Below are 15356 nucleotides of genomic sequence, written 5' to 3' on the forward strand. Positions count from 1 at the left end.
AATCATGACTTGCGTCAGATCAGTGAAGTACTATATCCGGATCAACGAGGAAGTGGTCGACCCGATCGTCCCAAGTAGAGGATTGCGACAAGGAGATCCACTCTCACCATATTTGTTTGTATTATGTGCACAAGGCTTGTCCAGTCTAATCCACTCATACCAAATGAGGGGTTTGATTCGGGGAGTGAAGATTGCATCCACTAGCCCCCCCATATCTCATCTCTTCTTTGCTGATGATAGTTTGGTTTTTTTCAGGGCAACTGTGGAGGAAGGGGCTAGAGTCAAAGAATGCATGTATCTTTATGAAAGGGCGTTGGGTCAAATGATCAACTATGAGAAGTCGGCCCTATCCTTCAGCCCTAATACAGTTCCGGCGCTTGTTGAGAGGATTAAGGTGATATTGACAATCCCAGTTGTTCAGGGGCATGATTTATATCTAGGATTACCAACGGTGTCATTAAAAAGCAAGCGCATGCAATTTAAATACCTTGTGGAAAGAGTAGTGCAAAGAATTCAAGGATGGGGGCATAAGAGTTTTTCAATGGGAGGCAAAGAGGTTCTTATCAAGTCGATATTGCAGTCAATTCCTAGCTATGCTATGTCATGCTTTAAAGTGCCATTGTCGATTTGTGAGGAAATTGAGAAGGAATGAGCTAATTTTTGGTGGGGTGTAGCGAAAGGTAGACGGAAAATGCATTGGCGATCTTGGGATGCCCTTTGTAACCCCAAATTGAGAGGAGGTATGGTTTTTCGTAAAATGGAAGAGTTCAACCGTGCACTATTAGGCAAACAATTTTGGCGTCTATTACGGAATTAAGACTCGCTGGTCTTCCGAGTTCTAAAAAGCCGATATTTCAGGCATGCCAATCTACTGGAAGCGGGGCTCGGTAACAACCCATCGTATATTTGGAGATCAATTCTATGGGGTAAAGAGGTGGTTACAAAAGGCCTCCTATGGAGAGTGGGTGATGGAAAATCTATTAACATCTTCACAGACAATTGGGTGCCTAGCAGATCATCTAATCTGGAGACTTCCATGGCACCTGGGCAGCTTTCACTAAAGGTGGAGACGTTTATTAAAGATGGGGATTGGAACATCGACCTCCTATCCAGCCAATTTAGCAGGTACATCACTGAAGAAATTATCAAAATTCCAATCCCATTGCGACAAACAAAAGATACATTATTCTGGCGTTTTGATAAGAAGGGTAAATACTTGGTGCGGGATGGATGTCGTCTAAAAAGAGGCCTTTTCTTACCTCCAGCAAACCAGTCGAAGTTCTCAGCTGATTTGTGGTGGTCGTTTATCTGGAAGTTAGCTATTCCCCCAAAGGTTCGCATATTTTGGTGGAACTTGTCTAATGACACAATCCCTACCAATAGAAACCTGCTTAATCATCATGTCCCGGTCAACCCATCATGCTCCTTGTGCCACTATGCAGAAGACTCAACATGCCACTCCCTCTTCTCATGCAGGGCGGTTAAACACCTATGGCAAGGTACTGGTTTCTACGACACCATAAAGAGAGCGAAGTGTACAGACACCTTGACACTCTGTGGATGGACGTGGGCTCAACTTTCGAAAAGTGAGTTTGAGAATTTTGCTATGATTACTTGGGGAATCTGGAAGGAAAAACAAAATCATCTGCATGGTGGAGCGCAATACCTACAGACGAGAAACATCACATGGTGTATGTAATGCCCGGTTACTCGTACAAATGATTATAACGTGTTTATGTCGTTTAGTTTGTAGTTAATTACCTCATTAGATTTCACGTGATGAATGAAGTATCAATATTGAGATTGAACATGACTCTTATATTGTTCATGGTGTATTGAGAATGAATATATGTCAAAATAGTGATAGTAAGATGTGTACATAGAAATAGTGTAATGGAAGTTGTGGGAAATGAGATGTAAATATGGTAGTTCGTACGGGTTTTAGCATAATGATTTGAATATTGATCCAAATTGAGTGAGGCCATAACTATTAGAAAGCTAAGATATAATGCTACAACTTTCAAGTTTTGAGTTTTGTCCAAATCATTGTGGAAGACAAGCCAAAAGCGCCCCGAAATGTGTCGTGTATACCGTCATTCCTTCATTGACACATGTTAGGAGAATGGGCATAACCTTTTACTCAGACCTCCAAATGACCTGAAATTTGGGGAGCTTAAAGCCAAGACATAGGGCTACAACTTTGTAGTTTACAACCTTTCCAGATTATGAAGGGAAGAGCCGTTTCTGGAGCGATTTCTGATGAATCAGTTTGCAGAGCCGAGATTTACTCGCCCTAGCCGCAGGAAACGTCCGCCCTAGCGAACCTGTGCAGAAATTAAATGTGTAGGGCCGAGATTTACTCGCCCTAGCGGTAAAAAACGTCCGCTCGGGCGCTTGCCTGCTGTATAAAAGGATAAGTTACGACTTTTCTAAGCACTTTTACCATTCCTATCTTCTTCCTCAGCAAAAACACGAAGCAAACCTAGAAAACTTTCTCCCAAAAGCTCCCTTCTTCATTCCTTTCATCATTTTGAAGTTAGAATTAAGTTCTCCATCACAAGAACTTCCTAAGGTTGTAAGTTTTCTTCACTTTTAGTTGTTCTTTGTGTAGAGGTGTAACTTTCACTAGTATAGACATAGTAATTAAATTATTGATGTATTTGACAGTATAGGAGCGAGAACATCGTCTCAAACCAGTATTAGTACACTTGGACTGTAAGTTGGCATGTTCTTGAAGTAATACATGAGTAATATTATGAATTTCAAATGCATCTCATTGTCTATTGATATATGTACATTGTTAGTATGTTTATTGATGAAAACATAGCACCATATTCCATTGTTATGTATTAAATATGTAAGGAACTCATGAATATTGATGATGGGTGCTATGTCATGAACAAGAACATGAACATGAAAAGAAAAGGATTGATTTACATGATATAGAGCTTGTTGACATCATGGGTGGTTTTAAGTCCACCAAAGCTATTGGCCAATATATGTTCATGGGGCGTGGGGATGCCAAAGGTTGCTCCCTGACGTCCAACACAGTAGTAGCTATATAATAAAGCAAGCACGGTAGTACAGGTCAACTAATGAGGCTCAAGTACAAAAATGAACATTGAATATATGCTACGGTATGACATGTTTTTAAGATTCATTGTTGATCACGACTTGATATGTATGTTCCTTCGATGCATATTGATACGTACAAGTGCCAACTTATTGAGTTTATAAACTCACGTAGCTCATGTATTACAGGATCAGGTAGTAAAGATGCGTAGGATGCCGGTTCGCCAATGGATGCTAGTGACGTGCCTCACCTCGACAAGAACCAGGCTTCTTATTGTATAGCTTCCGCATATGTATTATAATGAATTGAATGTCAGGGTTTGAAACAAGTTTTACAATGTTTATGTCTAGGGGTATGATGGTACAGAATATGTTTGTGTGTAAGAATACGATTATATATATATGGGTTGATGTTGTTGCTTGAGTTGAGTTTGTGTCTATGTATATATGAATGTTGTTGCTTGGTTTGGGCTTATGCAAAATATAGGGACTTCATGCCAAAATTTTTACAAACCGTCAAAGTGATGCCCCTTGTTTGATTTGATTCATAATATAGTTTTATCATTCAAACCTTATTTTGATTATGGTAATTATGCTAAGTATAGAGTAAGGGTGTGATATTTATATGGTATCAGAGCCCACGGTTCTTCGACAGGGAAGACACTGCACTTCATCCACACATGGGGAACTCGGCAAGTAAGTATCTTTGTATCTCATAGTTTATGCTAAGTTATGTGTCTATGTATCCTACTTGTAGGTTAAGATAGGCGACGATGCCACCGAAACGTAAAGTACAGGAAGGGGAGTCATCTAAGGGCAAGGCCCCAGCAGTCGAAGGTGAGGGCAGTGCGCCACGACCTGTAGATGACTTCGCTCAATTACTCCAACAACAAACCAAAGTCCATGGTGAACAAATCCAGCAGCTACTGGAGATGCAACGGACTACTCATGAACAGGCACAAGCTCAAGCCATAGTACACAGACATGTGCCTGTTCAGACAGACGTATATGATCGGTTTCGACGTTTGAATCCTCCGGATTTCATGGGAAGCACCGATCCAGCAGTAGCAGAAGAGTGGATTAAGTCATTGGAGTCCATCTTCTCATACCTTCATATGGAAGATGTTGACGAAGTGACTTGTGCCGTCTTTTTATTAACAAAACATGAAAGAATTTGGTGGGAGAGTGCGAGGGTCGCATTACCGGTTGGACCATTGACATGGGAAACTTTCAAAACCGTGTTTTACAACAAGTATTTCAGTAAAGACGTACGAGCTAAGAAAGCCAGCGACTTCCTTAACCTGAAGCAAGGAACTATGGCAATGACAGAATACATACAACAATTTGAGGCCAGAGTCCAATATGTACCATATATTGCACAAGATGACACCAGTAAGGGCGAACATTTCATGCGAGGACTTCGCTCGGAAATTAAAAGAGATGTACGAATGTCGAAAGTTGCTACGTATGGGGAGATAGTAGAAAGAGCACTTATGGCAGAACAAGATGAACATGACATTGACAGGGACATGCAACAACGAAGGCAGCAGTACTTTCAGAAGAGCCAAGGAACAAGACAAGGCAAAAAGACTGATAGCAGGGGTACTCGACCAGAGGAACCCCGTGGCAAGGGTCCCCCTCCACGTAAAGAATAGGACAGACCACCTTGTCCTAAATGTGGAAAACTCCATGGCGGGGAATGTATGCAAGGTTCTAATGTCTGTTATCGTTGCAAAAAGCCAGGGCATCTCGCCAAGAATTGTCCAGGAAGTTCTGAGAAAGTACAGGGACGCCTTTTCTCCATGACCAAGGAAGAAGTGGATGCAGATATGTCGATGATCACTGGTATGTTCTTGATTTCTGGTATTACTGCTATTGTTTTACTAGATTCAGGAGCCACGCATTCTTTTATTTCGGAATCGTTTGTAAAGAGACTGGGCATTACATCAAGTACTACAGAGACACAACTCGCCATAGCCTTACCTTCCGGGCAAGAATTACAGACAGATCAGATTGTGCGAGGGTGTCCAATATATGTCCAAGGCCATCAGATGTATACTGAATTGATTGTTTTGAAAATGAACGATTTTGATGTGATATTGGGAATGGATTGGCTCTCGAAGTACAGAGTTACTATTGACTGTGGCATAAAGATGATCAAGTTTGCACCAGTAGGAGCTGAACCATTCACCGTAGCAAGTGCAGGTATATCCTTACCTCTTCGGATAATCTCTTGTATGAAGGCTTGTTAATTACTACAGAAGGGGTGTCAAGGATATTTAGCATCTGTGTTAACTAGTGATCCACCTGTTCGTGAATTAAAAGATACAGATGTTGTTTGTGAATTTCCAGAAGTATTTCCTGATGATGTAACAGCTTACCCCCAGATAGAGAGATCGAATTTGTAATTGATGTTGTGGCAGGAACTCATCCGATCTCAAAAGCTCCTTATCGATTAGCTCCTACAGAAATGAAGGAATTGAAAGAACAGTTACATGAGTTGCTTGATAAAGGGTTTATTAGACCGAGCTTTTCACCGTGGGGTGCACCTGTTTTGTTTGTGAAAAAGAAAGACGGGACTCTTCGTTTATGTATTGATTATCGGGAGTTGAACAAAGTGACAATAAAAAATAAGTATCCACTCCCCAGAATTGATGATTTGTTTGATCAATTACAAGGAGCTGCCATCTTTTCGAAGATTGATTTACGATCAGGCTATCATCAATTAAAAGTGAAGTCAGATGATATTTCTAAGACTGCCTTCCGAACCAGGTACGGGCATTATGAATTTCTTGTAATGCCATTTGGACTAACGAATGCACCAGCTGCTTTCATGGATTTAATGAATAGAATTTTTAAGCCATTCCTAGACAGGTTCGTGATTGTGTTTATAGATGATATTCTCATCTACTCACGAACTGTGGAGGAGCATAGAGAACATTTGCAATTAATTTTGCAGACTTTGAAGGATAAACATTTTTTGAGGGAATTCTATCGGTTATCTGAAAAATCAACATGTATCTAGTGGCGAAGCAAAATTTATTAATTTACATCGACCAAGATTTTGAACTATAGAATTCTTTAATTTTTAAATTGAAAAACCCATGACATAATATAAACTAATATATAAAAAAGTTTTTTATTTTTTTTAAAAAAAAAGTCGTTTGGGTGGCCATTAATAATGCGGGTCCGCCACTTCATGCCTCAAGTTTTGATACTCGGAAACAGGTAGGAGACGTGTGCGGCTTGTAACCAAGAGACACAATATTCACCAATGAAAAGACCATGTGTAAAGGCTTCAATAGTAAAGGTGAAGAAAAAGGAAACATTACATCTAACGAATCGAACTCCAATGTACAGAATCTAGGGCGACAACAAAAAGGAAAGATGGAGAGAAAAAGAGCCAACCTTTGATTTCTACTGTCCCAATATCATAGATTCCCTCGACTCTTTTATTACCTCATCAACTATTATATTAGAAAAAAGATACTAACTATTAATGCATGGTGCTGATCATGTAGTAAGGAATTTTTAAATTATTCTTTTTTTTTTTTTACCAGAAATTTCCTTTTCCTTAAAGTTTGGAATAGACAAGTACTATTGCGACAACAGCAACATCCACCACTCCTACTACTTACTCAATGATATTGCATCCACAAACCACAACCCAATATTCCAAAAATATATACATTAAAAAAAATATGCTTAATAATATTTGTGTGTGCATACTTTTTTAAAAAAATTATGCTTAATAATAATTGTGTGAAATTCTAGCTATTATATTAAAATAAAAAAGTCACAAAATATTTTTATAATAGTTTTTTTATATGTCAAGATGATATAATCATTTAAAAATTTCATAAACATAGATAAATATAAGAAATTATTAATAAGATAAATGGTGTTTTAGACAACTTAAAATTACTCCGATCCATGACTTAAAATGCGTGTGGGAAGTTATACATGGCCAGAAACTTTAAAATTTCATTAATTAATCACAAGGAGAAAAAAATAAACCTTAAGGCCTATCTTCGATTTTGATGAAAAGTGGGATTTGGATAAAAAGTTGAATTGTCATTTCGAAAATTTGTCTGATAGTTATAAATTAGGGTTTAAATCTTACCGGATGTGTGGGATGTGTAGTTAGTTACTGGTTAGGTTTGGTTTAGATAAATAATCCTCACCCCATCTGAAAAAGGAAGAAGGAAATTAAACTCCCAATTTTATTAAATTTTTCTTTTTATTTAATATATAAAAGAAAATCCTTGAAGATGAATCTGAGAAATAACACTCCAAATTTTGATGTATCCAGTTTTGAGTGTGTGTGTGTGTGTTTTGACATTGATCGTAATGGAATCATATAGGGCAACCATTTATAGGAAAGAGGGCAAAAACATTTAAAAGGTCCACAAAGAATCTTTCACTGCTCAATCTAGCAAAAAAGAAAAGCTAAGCTAAGATGCATTCAAACACTTAATCATTAATTCAAAGTGAATATTACTCTGTGTCTTCACTTTGAATTAATGATCTATATACACACACACAGTATATATATATATACATATATATGTATATGTTATGATGTTCCCACTTGCAATACTTTCTAAAATAATGGTGATATTTGGTTCACTATTTGGCCAAAGTTATAGTAAAAAGCTCCTTTCTGATGCTTTAATTAAATTTTGTTCCCTTTCCTTTTGTCATTGCTGAAGTCATGTTTTCTTTGGCTTCTTTATGGGGTTTCCACTTTGGTTTTTTACTTTGTTCTGTTGTCTATTACCTTTCGGTTCATTTTTCTTTGCACATAATTATTAATGCTTAAAAATGGGATCTTTAACCAATCACACTAGCTAGCGGCATGTGCTTCTAGCTTTGCACTGTTTCAGAAACCGAAAATATATGAATTGTTGCTGTGTTACTTGAATAACTTTAAGAAGTCTAAAAGTTTTATCTTGAAACTAATTTTTTTTCCTCAATTGTATTTCTCTACATGTTTTGAAAAGATTCGAAAGCACCACAAACTACATATCTACAAATCTTTAAATTGTTCGTAAGTTGTCGTATGATATGTTGCAACAACTGTTGAAACAAGACTGGGATAGAAAGTCGAGCCTAGAGGCTAGAGTTGGATTCTATCTTTTTAAGACATTCCCACACATGGTGCAGATGATATAAGACAATTATATCTCAAGATATAACGATTTATGTTTTGTAATATGAGTACTCCAAATTACAAAACCGGGGAAATTTTAAGATGATAACTATAAATAGTGACATCGCATATACGGTTGGAGAACTCCTTTTCTAACGTACATCTCATACTCTGGCCAGAGATTCCACGCACTATAATTTCATCAGATCACATAGGATATCCACACCCACAGGTGAGCGGTGAATCCCCGACTACAATGCACTGGCTCCTATATGTGTCGCAACTGTACCCAACCTCGCCACCTGATGACTCCTGGAGCCGGTAAAAGAGCCAAAGCACAGCCCTAGCATATACATATAGAACCTCAGTGTTGTCCCGGGTTGTAAGGACTAATAGTTTACAATCATAACCACAGACTTATCCTCTCGATGAATGATAACCACTTGGAAAGTCCGAAGGAGGGTTGTTCGGTATAATCATCACGTGAATACCCCATCTACATGTTTGGACATCTCTATGCACTTACCAAGAAACACATTACACAACATCACAGATGCTAGTCTCGAGCTCAAGCCACCTTTATCCATGTTTTAGACGGCTGAATCGACTAGGAACGAATTTAGATTATACAGTGTTTACAAACGAGTTTCAACATCGAATTACGATTCATTTATATCAAAGTATAATCAAGGTCCTTATCTATGTTGTTCACATGGGTATACAGATAAAGAAATAACAAACCATGAAATAACAGTGTTGTCGCAGTACACCGGGACTGGATCAACTCCATTAGGAATAACGCCCAACTCTTGGACAAAATTCCTCATCCAAACTGCTTCTTTGGCTGCAGCAGATGCAGCAATGTACTCAGCTTCAGTGGTGATTCCGCAACGGTGTCTTGCTTGGAACTTTTCCAATAGACAGCCGCACCATTAAGCATGAATACAAAACCAGAGGTCGATTTCGAATCATCTACATCACATTGGAAGCTAGAATCAGTGTAGCCTTCCAATTGTAATTCTCCACCCCCATAGACCATGAAAAAGTTCTTAATCCTTCTCAAGTACTTAAGAATATCTTTCACGGCTTTCCAATGCATTGCACCAGGGTTCGCCTGATATCTGCTTGTAATACTCAGAGCGTAAGCAACATCGGACGTGTCGATATCATACCATACATGATACTACCAATGGCTGACATATATGGAATACGTGTCATCGTATCTATCTCTTCATCAGTTTTGGGACACATTGCCTTAGATAGAGTAAGACCATGACACATTGGTAAGTATCCTCTTTTGGACTCTTCCATAGAGAATCGCTTTATAATGGTATCGATATAGGTGGCTTGGGTGAGCCTCAACATTTTTTTTGATCTATCTCTGTGACGTCCCGAAAATTTGAGATCCACATGAATTACGTGCGTGCAAGTTATTAAATTCCTCATGTATTTTATTAAATGGTTTTAATGCATGTTTATTTTATTAATTTGTGTTTTAATTCATGATTTATGAATTTGCATTATTTTAAATTATTATATGATGCACGTTAAAGCGTTTTCCTTGAGTTTTATGTTTCAAGCGATTATTCGAGGCGGGATTGAGGAAAGGAGACCGGCGACGATTTAGGCGATTTTAAAATACGGTATTTTATTTAAAGTCAAGAAAATGGTATTTCAAATGATTTATTGAGTTTTTATAACATTTTAAAAGCCTAATTTAATTATTAGGCGATGTATGATTTTAAAACTTTTAAAGACTTTCAATTGTGTATCTATAAAATTCTCTTTTTAGTGAGTTAGCATTTTTATCAACATTTAATCTAACATTTTAGTAGCAATTTAGTTAGCCTTTTAATTAGCATTGTTAATTTTGTAATTAAGCAATAATCATTCCCTAAATTACTACCTAACTCAGGCACACACACTTATACACACACCTCCACGTCTAACACACACCACACACATACACATTTTCTTTCCCCATTATTTTGGAGAGCATACCTAGGGTTCTAGGGAAAACTCAGCAGCCGCCCCCTCCCTTCAAAGATTTCAGTAATTCTCGCCACTTTTCTTCAAAGATTTTAGCACCACGTTCGTCCCGGATCAATCCTCGCGCCATCCCCGCTTCGGTATCGTCGTTTCAGTAACGTTTATCATCAAAGGCACGCATATTCTGTTCTTTCTGCATCGATCTTGTCATATTATGTGTTGTGTTATTTTTATGCGCAAAAATTCATGTGTGACGTTCGTCGTTTGAGCGGAAAATGATTTGGATCAGTTTTGAAATATTTTTAGATCTGAAATTTCGTAATTTTCTGTTCTGTTGAAAACTGCGATTTTTCAGTCGGGATTCTGAGAAACCTTTCAACGCACAAAACGTAGAACTTTTTTATACCTTCGATTTGATATAAAATTCGAGTAATTTGGATAAAACTTGAGTGATTTATGGTGTTTTTCGTGGGACTGCTCAAACTGCGTTTTCAGGAAAGTATGATGTTGATGCGTTCTTGAAGTTTTAATGTTGCGGGCTTCGTTGGGGATCGACGGGTGATCGTTACTGCGTATAGGTAAATTGATAATGATGTTGGGAGTATTTTTGAGGTTTCATTTCATGTCGATAGGCACTTGAATTAATTAGAAATCGTAGGAACGAATTGATCTCATTGGCTATATTTTGCGTTGTATGTGTCGTAGGGTGAACATCGTTGCTTTGGGGCGTTTATACAAGTTTGGTTCATTGCTATGGAATCCTAGGATGGGTCTCGGGGTATCGGTTCATAGTCCGCACCATCAAGTCTAGGATGATAAGCAGAACATGTATTGAATTTTCGTTGGTTTGCTTTTATCGAGGGTACACGGACCAGGACACGGACCTGGGCACGGGGCCCGTGCCCTTGTTTTCTTTTGGATGCAACTTTTGCGTGCCGACACGGACCCCCACACGGACCAGAGCACGGGGTCCGTGCCTTTGTTCTTCCGGAGTGCCTTTTTCCAGTGTCTACACGGACCCATACCCGGACCTATGCACGGGGTCCGGGCCTCTACTTTTCTTCACGACCCATTGCACCACACCTACACGGACCCGAAGCCGGACCTGGGCACGGGGTCCGTGTACTCTAGTTTTTGGGAAAACTTATTGAATCCTTTGGAGTTTCATGTTATGGTTTATTACAATGTTTTACAAGGTCGATTCATGGGAATTTTAGAACGTCCTAAGGAATTGAATGAACTTGTAAGTAAGTATGATTAATACGTCTAATCTATGCAAGTTAAGTATGCAGTTTCATGTTAGTAGGTGCAGCAGCGACGGCCTCGATCGAAGTCCAACGAATCCCTCAACGCCAAGTAAGTATGTTGACGTGCAAGAAAACATTTTTTTAAGTTTTTGAGGTATGCTAAATGTCTTGTGACCAAATTATGAATGAGTTTGGAAGTTGGTGAACGTGGCCGAGGACCTCTCCACCCCATTAAATTATGAACGGGTTAGATCGTGGTTGGAAAGCGTTAAATTATGAACGAGGACCAACCAGCCCGTTAAATTATGAACGGGGATCTCATGTATGTGGCAGTGGATACGTCCCTGTCAGCCCAGTACTGTGGTTTGTCTGATCAGGCTTTTATTATGTATGGGTCACTTGCTTTGAAACATCTTCTACGAAAAATGATGAAGTTATGTATGTTCAAGTATGTTCAAATATGCAAGCATGTTTAAGAAAGTTTATTTTGATGGCACGTCTAATTATGTATGTACGTATGTTCAAGTTCGTTTTGCAAGTTCAAGTTTCAAGTATGTATGTCCTATTTTAAAATTGCATGTGGTTTTATTATGTATTACTTGCTATTCCAGTTTATACGTGTTGAGTCTTTAGACTCACTAGACTTGATCGATGCAGGTGAAGATGATTATGTTGAGACGAGAGGTGGGGACCAAGGAGCAGACTTTGACTGAGCAGAAGGCTAGACCCGAGGACCGCCCACGTTATTTTAAGATTTTAAGCATGAAAATATTAATACTCTGATTTTATGTTTTGATGCGAGATGTTTCGAGCAAGATTTTCTTTAACAAAATTTTTATTGGTGAATGGAGGATGTAGTGACGACCGTATTGATTTTATTTTCGTATTCAAGAAAATTTTTAATTCTTCCGCAAATTTCAAGTAGCAAAGGTACGGTTCGTCACAGTTGGTATCAGAGCGGTGTTCTTGTTAAGGGTTATGCCTACTGCCAGTTGCGAGAAGCTCACGAAGTCACACCTCAAGTCTGTAAGTTTTAAAGTTTTAAATTATTTTAAGTAGTAAGCATCAAGTCATGATTTCAGCATGTGCATGTTTTATTTCTATCACCTGTATGTTTACATGACATGCGTTTTAGAGTACAGGTTTCCCTGTCGTTATGATTTGAGAATGGATCTTTAAAGTTCTATTGCATGTTACGACATGAATGTGAAATTATATGACTTTCATGCATGCTGGTTTTGTGGTATTGGACATTCTTGAGAATTCGACTATTGGTTACGAATTGTTATTAATGATTTGAGCACATTGATTTTTGGTTAGTAATACCGATGTTCTACTTGTGGGTCATACGTTAAACTTGACAATTATGAATGCTTTTGTGGCATGTAGATTTCTAAGAAAATATAGATGGTTCGGGGTTGCTAGTTTAGTTAATTTTGAGGATTTCATGTAAGGATTAATGATTCGAAGACTACTACGATCTTTGGAAGTATAAAGACGTAGAATTTATTTAGGATGCATGCTCTATCTAGTTAGATTTAAGGATTGAATTGCGAATTTTAAGGACCTAAGTGCAAAACAAAATTCTGAGGGATTATTTTCAAATTTATCAAATTTTGGAATTTAATTTTGAGTTCGAGAATTTTAAGGTTAATGGGGTTAAATCAAAAATTTTTTGAGGACAAAAATGCAAATTTCGAAAAGTTGTAGGGCCAAAAAATATAAATTTTGAGAACTTTAAGGGCCAAACTGCAAAGCCCGAAAATTTTGGGGATTAAATATACGAACTTTTGAGGATAACTTGGGATTTTAAGTATTTATAGAAATGTAAGACGGATTATGGAAATTAAATTTTGGGTTTTTTAAACTTAAGGCTATTGAACCTTATGATACGGGAAACCTATAAAATGAAATAGAGAACGCCGAGGACTTATGGGTAATTGTGGAATTTTCGAGATTGAGGAAAAATTCGATAATTTTCGAGGAAATTAAGTATTAATTTTGTAATTTTTAAGAAATTTGGAGACTAGGTTATCAGTAAGTGAGATCGAACGGTTTAAAAGATCGAAATTTTCGATGATATAGGCTCGAAGAGATATTTAGAACCTCGAAACATTTGGGTTATAAGATTATAAGGAATGGTAATCAGGGACATTGTTGGATGGATCAACCTCAGGTTTGAAAAGTTAAGCGTAGGTGAATTAATGATGTGGCAAATTAAGAATTCAGAGTAATGACGATTTAAGGTAAAGTTGATCGGTTAGCTAAGTTATAAGACTAGACATTGAATTAGCAAATTTTTGGGAAATTAATTTTGATGTGTCGTAAGTTTCGATACTGATCTTAACAGTTATGACTATACCTTTGCTAGAATTTAATTTTTCTAGAAAGTTGGGTATGTTTAATGGTTAGGTTAATCGATATGCGCATGTAAGAATTGAGGTAGACATCTTGTCTTGAGAAATTTTTGTAAGTTATTAAGAAACTTGGGAATAAGTGAATATGTGTGTTGGAATTATGTTATCCAAAACTATTTGGGTTGCGTAAGGTTGAATTTCAAATTTATGGGATATTGGTTCATACGGAATTTTCTGGTGAAATAAAAACAAAAGGGAATTAGTGGTGTTCAACATAAGTTATCAATGAATGAATATTAAGATTTTTATTGAGTAAGAAATCTAAAAGCTTGATATGGAGATTCTAGAATTCTATGGGTTATAAGTGGAGTTGATATATTAGAGTTAGCCCATCATTAACAAAGGAAACTTATTAAGTTTTATACACTAGAATTAATTGAGTATTGAGGATACGTCTAAGTGGAACATTCGTTCCAATAAGGAAGGTCCAAGTGTCTTATGCCTCAACTATATTGTAACCGTGGAGAAAATATTCTAAGCATGTGATTGATGCTAGAAATGTTTTATTATTTAAGTAGAAGATCAACATTGTGTATGTTGAGTTTTATGGATTTTTGTTACTCGAAATTTAAGGTTGGCAACAATTTTATATTTGGGACATACTTGTAAATAGCTAAGTTACGTAAGTTTGGTGTCGTAAGGAAAGATCCGATCAAGGATTGTAGGCCAATATTATTATGGGGTTAAGATAAGGTTCAACTTTTAAGTTTATTGCCGAGGATAGAAGTTGATCAGTAACTTTTGGTGCTAAGAGTTCTTCACTTGAACAACATAAATGCTAATGTAATAGGTCGTTGACAGTACAGGTATAGTATAAAGAAGGTAAAATACGATAAGTTTGAACCTTCATTTCTAATATTGGGAACGACGAGAAAAGTCAGAAGTCGAGATCATAGTAAAGTAAAAGTAAGTCGCAATAAGTCGCTTTAAGTTGCGATTCGCGAACAAAGTTTTTGATAGGCAATTTAATTAGGATTGAGGATAAGTGAGGATAGCCTAAGACTTCAATATTTTTTTTATCAGAGTAGCGCAGCGGTAACGTGGATTTGTTGGATACTAGAATTAAGAATCTAAACTTTTGGATTATCGAGGATTAGCGAATTTCGGGGACGAAATTCAATTTAAGGGGATATATTGTGAAGTCCCGAAAATTTGAGATCCACATGAATTACGTGCGTGCAAGTTATTAAATTCCTCATGTATTTTATTAAATGGTTTTAATGCATGTTTATTTTATTAATTTGTGTTTTAATTCATGATTGATGAATTTGCCTTATTTTAAATTATGATATGATGCACGTTAAAGAATTTTCCTTGAGTTTTATGTTTCAGGTGATTATTCGAGGCGGGATCGAGGAAAGGAGACCGGCGACGATTTAGGCGATTTTAAAATACGGCATTTTATTTAAAGTCAAGAAAATGGTATTTCAAATGATTTATTGAGTTTTTATAACATTTTAAAAGTCTAATTTAATTATT

The sequence above is a fragment of the Primulina eburnea genome, chromosome 4 (assembly GCF_022965805.1).
Source record: "Primulina eburnea isolate SZY01 chromosome 4, ASM2296580v1, whole genome shotgun sequence".
Lineage (NCBI taxonomy): Eukaryota > Viridiplantae > Streptophyta > Magnoliopsida > Lamiales > Gesneriaceae > Primulina > Primulina eburnea.